Below are 9,768 nucleotides of genomic sequence, written 5' to 3'. Positions count from 1 at the left end.
TTGTGTGATGGAGGAACTGAATTTTCAATTGAACTTAATTCAAATTCAGTTAAAAACTGAATCAGAGTAAAATACTGTATTAGTCAGCTTTCAGTTACTGTATCACAGACCTGAAGTAATCGACTTATAAGGAAGAAAGGTTTATTTTGGCTGTTTCAGAGGTTTCCGTTCATGGTTGTTTGACCCCATTGCTTTTGGACCTGTGGTGAGGCAGCATATCATAGGAGGGAGTATGTGGTGGAGCAAGCTGCTCACCTCCTGGCAGTCAGGAAGCAAAGAAAGGAAGAGAGGACCAGACAGGGTCCCACCATTCTCTTCAAGGCTACCTCCCCAGTGACCCCAAGAACTCCCACTAGACCTCTTAAAGGTTCCAATCCCTTCCAATAGCACCAAGCAGAGAACCATACCTTTAACACATGGGCCTTTGGGGAACATTCCAGATCCATACTATAGCAAATGTTTTTCTCTTAAACATAGGTTTATTGAGTTGGTAGGATTTCATTTCACTGTGTTGGAAATCCAAACTGAGATGTGCTCTGCCTATAAAATGCATTTCTGATTTCAAAGAGTTAGTGTGGGGGATACAAAATAGCTAATATTTTTATAGTTTTTGTGTGTTGAAATATATTGGGTTACATAAAATGTTATTAAAATTAATTTCACCTTTCAACTTTTTTTTTCTTATTTACTACTAGAAGATTTGGAATGAGGCCTATATGGCTCTCACTACCATTCTCTTGTTCAGTGCTAGCCTAGAGAAAGATGGAGGGGAAAGGTCAAGATTGCTTCTCAGCCTTTTGGCTAAGATCAAGTGTAGTTTCTGTTCTTATCAGCTTAGTATCTAATATGTCCTCTACCCGAGGACAATACATTAAATGGATTTTTGGAAATAGGAGATGGAATAGCCTGCTCTGTCTATTCCATGCATCAAACAGATTACAGTATCTCCAGGAATTATGCACCAAAAAAAGAAAAGGTAGAAGACAAATGGCCAAGCAGCACCGAGGAAGACTCTAGGGATGGTCAGAAATGGAAGAAGGGCTCAGAGAGTTAGGTGCACAGTTCTATGGGACAAGTGCCTCAAGGTTGAGGGACCACCAGGGAGTCTTGGGAGTCTCGTGGTGCCTGGAATGAATAAGCAAAGGCAACAGTCAGTCATAAAGAGGTAAGTCCTGATTTTCTCAAAACAGACATAGTATTGAGGCCATGAATTTTTTCAGGTAGGTAGGAGGCCCAGTGCTAGTTGGGAATCCCAATTCATTCTGTCAAAAGTGGCAGGGAGAAGAACTTGACAGGATTTACTTATGGATTGGAAGTGGGGGTCTGAAAGTAAAAGAGGAATCAAGGGTGACTCTAAGCTCTGACCTGAGCAAACTTGAAGGATGGAGTTGCCTGTCATCAGATAGGGGAGACAGCTGGTAAAACGTTGGGGTGCACAGAGGGAGGACATGAGTTCCCATTGGGATTTGTGAAGTTTGAGATTCCTGTTAGACCTCCAACTGGAGATCTTAAAAAGGCAATTGGCAACAGGAGTCTCTGGTTCAAAGGAAAGATGAACCTAGAGACATAGATCTGAGCATCTTCAGCATATAGATGGTATTTAAGACAATGGACTATGAATTCTGAGATCAAATAATAGTATACCAATTAGAGATCAATTCATAGTCACATTTGTCATTTTGAATAGCCATGGCATAAATAACTCCCAATTCATTTTTAAAGGTGATTTTTTTTGAAAGTGCATATTATCTAATGATATTTGGCTTAATGTAATTTCACAATGACCGTATTTACTCTGGACACACACCAGATTATAGGTAGTACAAGAATCCAGAAACTAGACTGACATTACCTCATTTCATTATTCAGAGACACTATAGCGCTCATCCAGAATTTTCTACCTTCTGCTCACCCTCACCTCATTCCTGTCTCATTGCAAACATTTCCCTGCACACTTGGAATCTTGTTACAATGAACAAAATGTTGAGTGAGAGGCTTTTGAACTGAACCACCCACAATACCCAGCTGTGTTAGGTCAACTGGTGAACAGGCAAATCTCCAGTTCATACCCTCAGCATAGTGCTTTCTGCCCAGAAATTAACTAACAGCCTAAATTGCAATGAGAAGGAAAAAGGGGAAATTGCATCAGATGAATCATTCTTCCTTTTTTCCCCCCTAGTTAGCTAAGAAAACACAAATAAACTCCTGATTATCACAGTTCAACCCTGGGTTGCTTCTGCATTCCACTTCCCTCCAGAAACCCCATGCCTCCCTACAGGTGTCCCTGCACCATGCCCTCAGCCAGGCTGTACCCCATTCTTCAGCACCCACTTTCCTTGGACCCATTTGTGCCACTATACCCTGTAGTGGGCTCCAATCTTGCCAGGAAAATGACTGATTCATTTTCTGAACACTCCCCTGCCAAAACCCCTACTGTGAACAACACAAAAGCTCTCCATCCTCCTCCAGGCTGGCCAGGCTCCAACCCTTCTGTGCCATCTGGACTTCCACTAAGTGCTACACCCTCCACTGTGCTTCTTGGACCAGCGCCAACAGAAATGCCTCCTTCTGTGCCTCCCACCAGACCCCCTCCAGGACCCCCAGGGCCCTTTCCTCCTTCAGGATCATCATGGCCCCCTTCAGGTGATTTTTACCCAGCCTGATCCGTGCCAGGCCCTGACCCCATAAAGCCATATATTATATAAAATATGCCCTTTGCAGAGCTACCTATACCTTATGGTGCACCGATTCAGCAGGAGCTGGTCTTTTAGGGCCACAGGGATTCATGTTTTCTGGGCTTTGTGCATCAGAATCGGTAGGACCGTATCCTTTCCCTAATGTACTATATAGCCATCTCCAGGGCCATATCTCACTATTGCTCCTCAGCAAACATCAGAGGTAGCAACGCATTTCATGGGACATGGGGCTACCAGGAGCCTGAGTACCCCCAGCACCTGCAGGATCATATCCCACACCAGAACTCTCTCCTACTCCCAGTAATCCTTTCCAGGTGTCTTGGGCACTTTCTGGTGTTCCTTTCAACAGCTGGTAGCTCCCCTTCCTGCCATTAAGTTGATAGCGGATGAAAAGATAGCATTTTTCAAACTGCATGCATATATGCATATTAAGCCTTGTATAAAAATTGCTGATTTCACTTTGAATGTTTTTGAAGGCATTTGTGAAAGAAGGTAGATCTTCTACCCAGGCCATTTCCTGTAGTTGCCCCCTCACACTACCCCAGTTCTTTAGAAGGAGCACATCTCTTGATTACTTCCTTATAAGGAAAACTGACACACTCTAGGGGTCTGCTATCAGAACATATACCAGTTATGTTTAGAGAACTTTAGCCAAACAGACATGACTCTTCCCTTTCCACAATGTGAATCCAAAATGCACGTCTTTCAGAGAGCCTTCTAGAATGTTCCAGGCCTCTGTATGGCTTTTTGCATCCTTTAGTGTCATCTATAACCTATGGTGTCCTCTTTTCCCTGTATTTCCTGTACAGGGAAAGGCATACTCACATTCAGTTTTAGCCGTTTAGGAAAGAACTGATAATAGATATTGTGCTTTTGCTACGGCCATGTGCCAGAAGGCACATAAAAACTTTGTTACTCTTGCTGATGCCAAAGCCAAAATGTTCAGGAGGTTCAGGCGGGGGTCACATTCATTCCTCACCATAAACTTCTCACTTAGTGGTTCAAGAATCTCTGGACAACCATTGCCTACATTCACTGTTTCACTGACGTTTACAAGGTGACAATTTGTCTAATTCTGTCATTCCTTTTGCTTTTTTTAGTTGGAATTCTTCCATAAAGGAAACATTTTCCTTATTAACTCCTTGATTTTCCTGAAATACAACTGAAACACAAAGGGAGGATAAATGCTTGATTCTGTCCCTTTGTTTATAAACTGACAGAGCCCGTTAGGCTCTGGTGGCAACAATGCAGGGTTTTGATTGTTATTTTATTTTGTAATTGTATCAGGACGATATGTTTTAGGTCACAGACATCCATTAGTGTCAAGACTGTCCTCTCTGGAGTCTCTTTCAGATTGGCTCATCTGTTCTCACTTCATCCCTTAAGTCTTTGATGCCTTCCTGGTTTCTGGCACAAGAGGGCTCCAAGCTCTTGGGACACAGGGAATACTTCTTAGAGACTCCAAAGAGGGAAGCCCTCATGGCCCAATTTTCCCCAAGAAAAACTGCAAGCTACCACTCCTGAGTCATTTAAAAGGAAGCAGGAAATTAAAAATGTTAACAGAACCATCAGAAGTATTAGTCATTAAAAATGAAGTTGTAAAATGCTAAAGAGTAATGTGGAAATTTTTCATTTTCTCTCTACATACATACATGTATACAGTAAGTTTTTTTTTGAAATAGTTTCACAGGAAGTTGTAAAGATATACCCTTCACCCAATTTTCCCCAATGGTTCCATTTAAATAATCCTAGTAGAAACATAAAAACCTAAAAATTGACATTTGGCACAAGGTTATGTAGTTAGTTCTGTCATTGAATCACACAACACAGCCCTCACTACATTCAGGATCTAGAATAATTCCATCACTACAAAGGTCTCCCACCTGCTGTACTTTTAGAACCAGCGCCACCCCTTGCATGACATCCCTAACAGTTGGAAACTATTAATTTGTTTTCTACTTTTCTGATTTGTTACCTCAAAGTTATGCAAATGTAATCATATAATACATGATCCTTGAGATTCCATATTGGTTTATTATTATTCAATGCAATGCCATTGAGATGTTTTCAAGTTGCTATGTTCTGAAGTGTCATAGTTCATTATTTTTTAAATTTTTTCTTTTTGATGGACACCATGCCTTTGTTTATTTTTAAGTGGTGCTAAGGACCAAACCCAGTACCTCATACAGGCTCACAAGTACTCTGCCACTGAGCTACAGCCGCAGCCCAGTTCATTGTTTTTTATTGTTGAGTGTTTTTTCATGGTCTAGATGTTTCAGTTTGAACCATTCACCTATAGAAGAATATTTTTGTTATTTCTAATTTGGAGCTCCTCCAAATAAAGCTGCTACAATCATGTACATGTTTTTGTGTGGATGCAAGTTTTTTATTTCTCTGAGATAAATATCAGGAGTGTGATTGCTGGGTCATATTTTAATTGTATAGCTCTAGGCAATCACTAATTTTGTTTTGCCTTTGTACCAAGGTTTTGCAAAATACTGTCTTGAGCTAAATTCAGTTTATGGCCTATTTTTGTAAACAGTTTTATGGGAATACAGCCCAGACCATCCATTGGATGTCACCCACTGGTAGATGATGCTGTCTTCTCTAATCACTAGGTGCTAGAGGTACAATAAATACCTCTAGACACCTAGAGCCAGAAACAGGGTTATAGCTTAGAGGTAGAGTGCTTGCCTAGCACATGTGAGGCACTGGGTTCAATCCTCAGTGCCATATAAAAATAAATAAATAAAGAGGTACTGTGTCCTTTACAACTAAAAATTAGAAATAAGCCAGGCATGGTGGTGCATGTTTTTAATTGCAGTGGCTTGGAAGGCTGAGGCAGGAGGATCCAGAGTTCAATGCCAGCCTCAATAACTTAGGCCCTAAGCAACTCAGTGAAACCCTAACTCTAAATTAAATATAGAAGGGGCTGGGGACGTTTCTCATTGGTTGGGCACCCCTTGGTTCAATCCCTGGTACCAAAAGAAAGGAAAAAAAAAAGATAACTTAGGACAGAGGGGTGGCAAAAGAGAAAGTCTGGAAAAGGATCAAGTGGGAAGACAAGACAGGTTGGCATGAGAAGATAAGTGTCTGCGGCTGGGTGAGAGATGCTAAGAAGATGGTTACATGCTAGAACTTTCAGGAAGCAGGTTTCTGAGGTAGAAGTGGGTCCAATCCCTTACTGGGCACCTAACTTTTTATATATCATTAGTGATGTGTAACGAGAAGTGTGTGTGTGTGTGTGTGTGTGTGTGTGTGTGTGTGTGTGTCTCTACAATCATCTCATTTAATGGACCAAAGGGCACAGATATAATGCCATAATAAGCACTCAAAACACAAAAGGGTGTATACCACCTAACAAGCCTCTCTGACCACAGCACCTGGGAGATAAAATATTCATACCATCAAAGCAATCTCATTATTCTTTATATACTGGACTCAGACAAAAAGTAAAAAGGCAAGCAACTATGAAGAGAAGCATAGCCAGTTACTCTGCAAATTCAGAGAGGGGAAGGAAAGGCACTGTGCTTAGGCTAGGGTATTCATAAAAGGCTCCAAGGCTATGGAGTGTCTTGCAAGGAGAGGTGAAATAAAAGAAAAACGATGGAGATGGAAGCAAAGTACAAGTGACTTTGGAGTTAGTGAGCAGCAGAATAGGACAGGAAGGCCCTGGTGAACGATGCTGGAGACAAGGCTGTGATGCAACAGGGAAGCAGAATGCTTATGAGACAGAGCCACTCTGGCCATTCTGCTTTTAATGCAGCAAGAGCACTTGAACTCACTTGAATAACTGAGTCTGCCAGTTGTTACCTCATCACCACAGCTAGTCAGATTAGAACTTACTTGAATTAATAAATGCTTCCTGTTAATACTGAGTATTACATAGATTATCTCATGGGGAGAAAATGCAAGCTGCTGAACTGAAGCAAGTATATGAAATCCACATTTGAACATGTAAGTACCTGTAGATACACAGCTGTGTCTGCAAGGGGACATATTCTATCAGTCAAGTTTTCTTGGGGATAGGCAATAGAATCTGCCTCTAAATGATATTAAAAGAAAGGAGTTTGATAGAGGGATGTGAAAGATCTCATAGAATTGGAGGTCAGAAAGGATGAGTCAAGATGATCTAATGGGTTTCATGGCAAAATTCACTTGACATTCTGGAATGGAAACAGTCAAAGTACTTGTTCTAGCTTCTGGCTGTTCTGATGAAGACATAATGATCCAGGAGAGTTCAGAGATTCAGCGGGTCTGGCTCTATTGATGTGCCTAGTCCTTCGTTGGCAGAAAGGAGGGCACTTTGTCTTACAGCTCTTAGACTACACCCTACATGTGAGAGAGAATTCCCAAAAAGGAAATGCTGCTCCCAAAAGAAAGCAGGCACTCAACATCTGAAGAACCACAAATCTCTCCACTACAGTTATGTTCTTAATTTGGGCTTCCTGAGGGAAGGCGGCACCCACACTCCTCTAGGATGGTAGTGATTTCTAACAGTGTTATAATGATCAGAGAATCATGCCAAATAAGCACGTCTTGGCTCTGAATACACTACAGATGCATACATATGCGTCTATTAGAGTACATAGTATATAAATCTAATTTTCTTGGGTGTAAGCAACAGATTCTGCCTCTCATAGTAGAAAATTATGCCCAAGAAAAATGGACAAATTATAAAAACATAAAAATGTTCTTGGGCCAAAAACCAAAATGAAGCCATCTGATGACACTAAGGTGATATGCAATGTCCCAGGTGTCCTTCACCAACTACCAGTTATAAATCATTTAACTGGGTTCAATCGAGGTTTTAGAGCTTTCGAGTGAGGCAATCGCAAGGCAGAAGTTAGAAGAGGGAAGGAAAGAGACAAAAACACAATCACAAAATGACAACACACATGAGGAAATGACATGCTAAGAGAAAAACCAATAAAATCAACAATCTGAACATCCTGAAAAAGATTTAAAACAAAAGTTGAGGGTATTCAAACAGATAAATAGAAGTTACACTTTAATTTAAAAAAAAGACTTTGAACTATTTTTTAAAAAAGGAAAGGAATGAAATAAAATCGGATGAACATAAAGAAGAATCAATTAGAAAATTGGAAAAAAATGTATGGCTTAATTAGTGTCTAAAATAAACAGTAAACAGTATACTAGCAAATTGAAACAGAGGAAATTATCTCAAATGCAACACACAATACACACACTTATCCCTCCTTTCAACTGAGATGTCTAATAGGCAACTCAAATTCTTATCACATTTTTACTAAAAGAAACAGAAGAGTTTGCACAGTTTCCATTCCCATGATAATCAGGAAAAACAAAACAAAACAAGGATGCCTGTGATTGCTACTAGCTAATGAAATAATTTTTTAAATTAGAAACAAGGGGCTGGGCTATGGCTCAGCAGTAACACACTTGCTTGGCACGTGTGAGGTACTGGGTTCGATTCTCAGCACCACATATAAAAATAAATAAAGATCTATCAAAAACTAAAAATATATTTTTAAAAATGGAAACAAAAAAATGTATTCAGCAATGTAGCTAGAGCTATGACCAATTAACAAAAATTTGCTGCTTGTAACTGAAGTATTTGAGGAAATGTAAAACAAAATTTTAAAAACCTATTTTGACTATTATTTTAAATTCTAAGAATAGGAGGGCACAGTGGAACACACCTGCAATGCCAGCAATTCTTTCGAGGTTACAGCAGCAGATCAGTAAGTTTAAGGTCAGCCTGAGTAACCACCTGTCTGGGGGGAAAAAAAAATCTAGGGATATTGCTCAGATAAAGCACTGAGTTCAATCCTCAGTACCAAAAACTTAAAATCTAAAAATGAACTTTAAAAAGCAAACAACATCTAAACAAAAACTCATTTTACGGGAAAACATTTTGAATAAATCAGACATACGGTGTTCTGAATAGAACATCATATTTTTTAAACAATCTATCTCTCATATTTTCAACATAGTCAATCAATCCAAGCAGACCAAAATCCCATGGGGACTTAGATTTTTTCTATCTTTTGACAAGCTGATTCTCAAGTTGTCAAAGATATGTTATGAAATTTTAAAAAATAAAAAAAAATCTGGGCAATTTCCCTATCACATATCATAATACAAGGCACATTAAAAATATGGATTCACTAGGAGAAAAATCAGAGAGGAGTCCAGGTGCCACAGCACAGGGGAAGGGGCGGGATGGGAGCAGAGTGATGAAAACAGGGAAGGATAAAGGGCCTCGCTGAAGTGCAGTAAGCAAGAGATGACCGCTCATTCTAAGTGGAGGTGGGGACAGGGCTGGATAGGTGAATTTGGAACTTGAGGGAGAGGTCTGGGTTGCAGAGAGACATTTGAAATCATCAGATACTGCTGAACTTTTGCTAAGCCTTTATTACTTTCCTCCTTTGAAATTATGTCATTTGGATTTTCAAATTAGTCTCTGAAGTTCACCCACCCACATTTCTGTTTTCCATTTGAGGAAATGGATAAATATAATAGAGGACTAGACAGAATAATTAAAGTACTTCTTTTATTATTCCTGAACTATTTTCCTCATTATTTTTAAACACTTCCCCTTCATGTCACTTTCCTTCTTTAAAATCATTAACAAGCTTATTTTCTCCTACACATACACCAAGACTCTATCTGGAATTCACAGTATCTTCTCTACTGTCAAAATGGCTCCTTCATTCCTCAAAAAACACTACAACTACACCCTGGCCATAGTTACTCAAACTGCTTTCACAACTGTCCAGATCACCACCTTGTTCTGTAAGAGCTCGAGAGCTCATGAAGTCTTTGTTCCAACCCATGATTCCCTCTCCATTACTTCCAACACACATTTGGTATGGCAGTCTTAATAAGCTCTCTTGCATTTAAGCATCTCAAATCTGTTTCTCTAACTGTATAAGCCCACTAAGAGGTTATATTTGAATGCATTTCCAATCATGAATGCAAAAATAATAGTTTTTTTCTAATATAAATAACTAACTTTCCACCTCCAAAATACATAACCCCAGGAGTGAATCAATTATACAAGTCTAAATTAACAGGACTCCATTATCAA

At 39.7% G+C, this 9,768-nt stretch overlaps 1 non-coding gene across 1 annotated transcript; it reads left to right on the top strand.

Moving 5' to 3' along the window:
• Window positions 1-781: 781 nt before the first annotated feature.
• LOC143396118 (U2 spliceosomal RNA) lies at window positions 782-967 on the top strand. The gene has a single exon (XR_013090995.1). It is a non-coding gene; the product is annotated as a U2 spliceosomal RNA (small nuclear RNA).
• The last annotated feature ends 8,801 nt before the right edge of the window (window positions 968-9,768 follow it).

The sequence above is a fragment of the Callospermophilus lateralis genome, chromosome 3 (assembly GCF_048772815.1).
Source record: "Callospermophilus lateralis isolate mCalLat2 chromosome 3, mCalLat2.hap1, whole genome shotgun sequence".
NCBI lineage: Eukaryota > Metazoa > Chordata > Mammalia > Rodentia > Sciuridae > Callospermophilus > Callospermophilus lateralis.
This window is presented reverse-complemented; position numbering and strand designations above follow the sequence as displayed.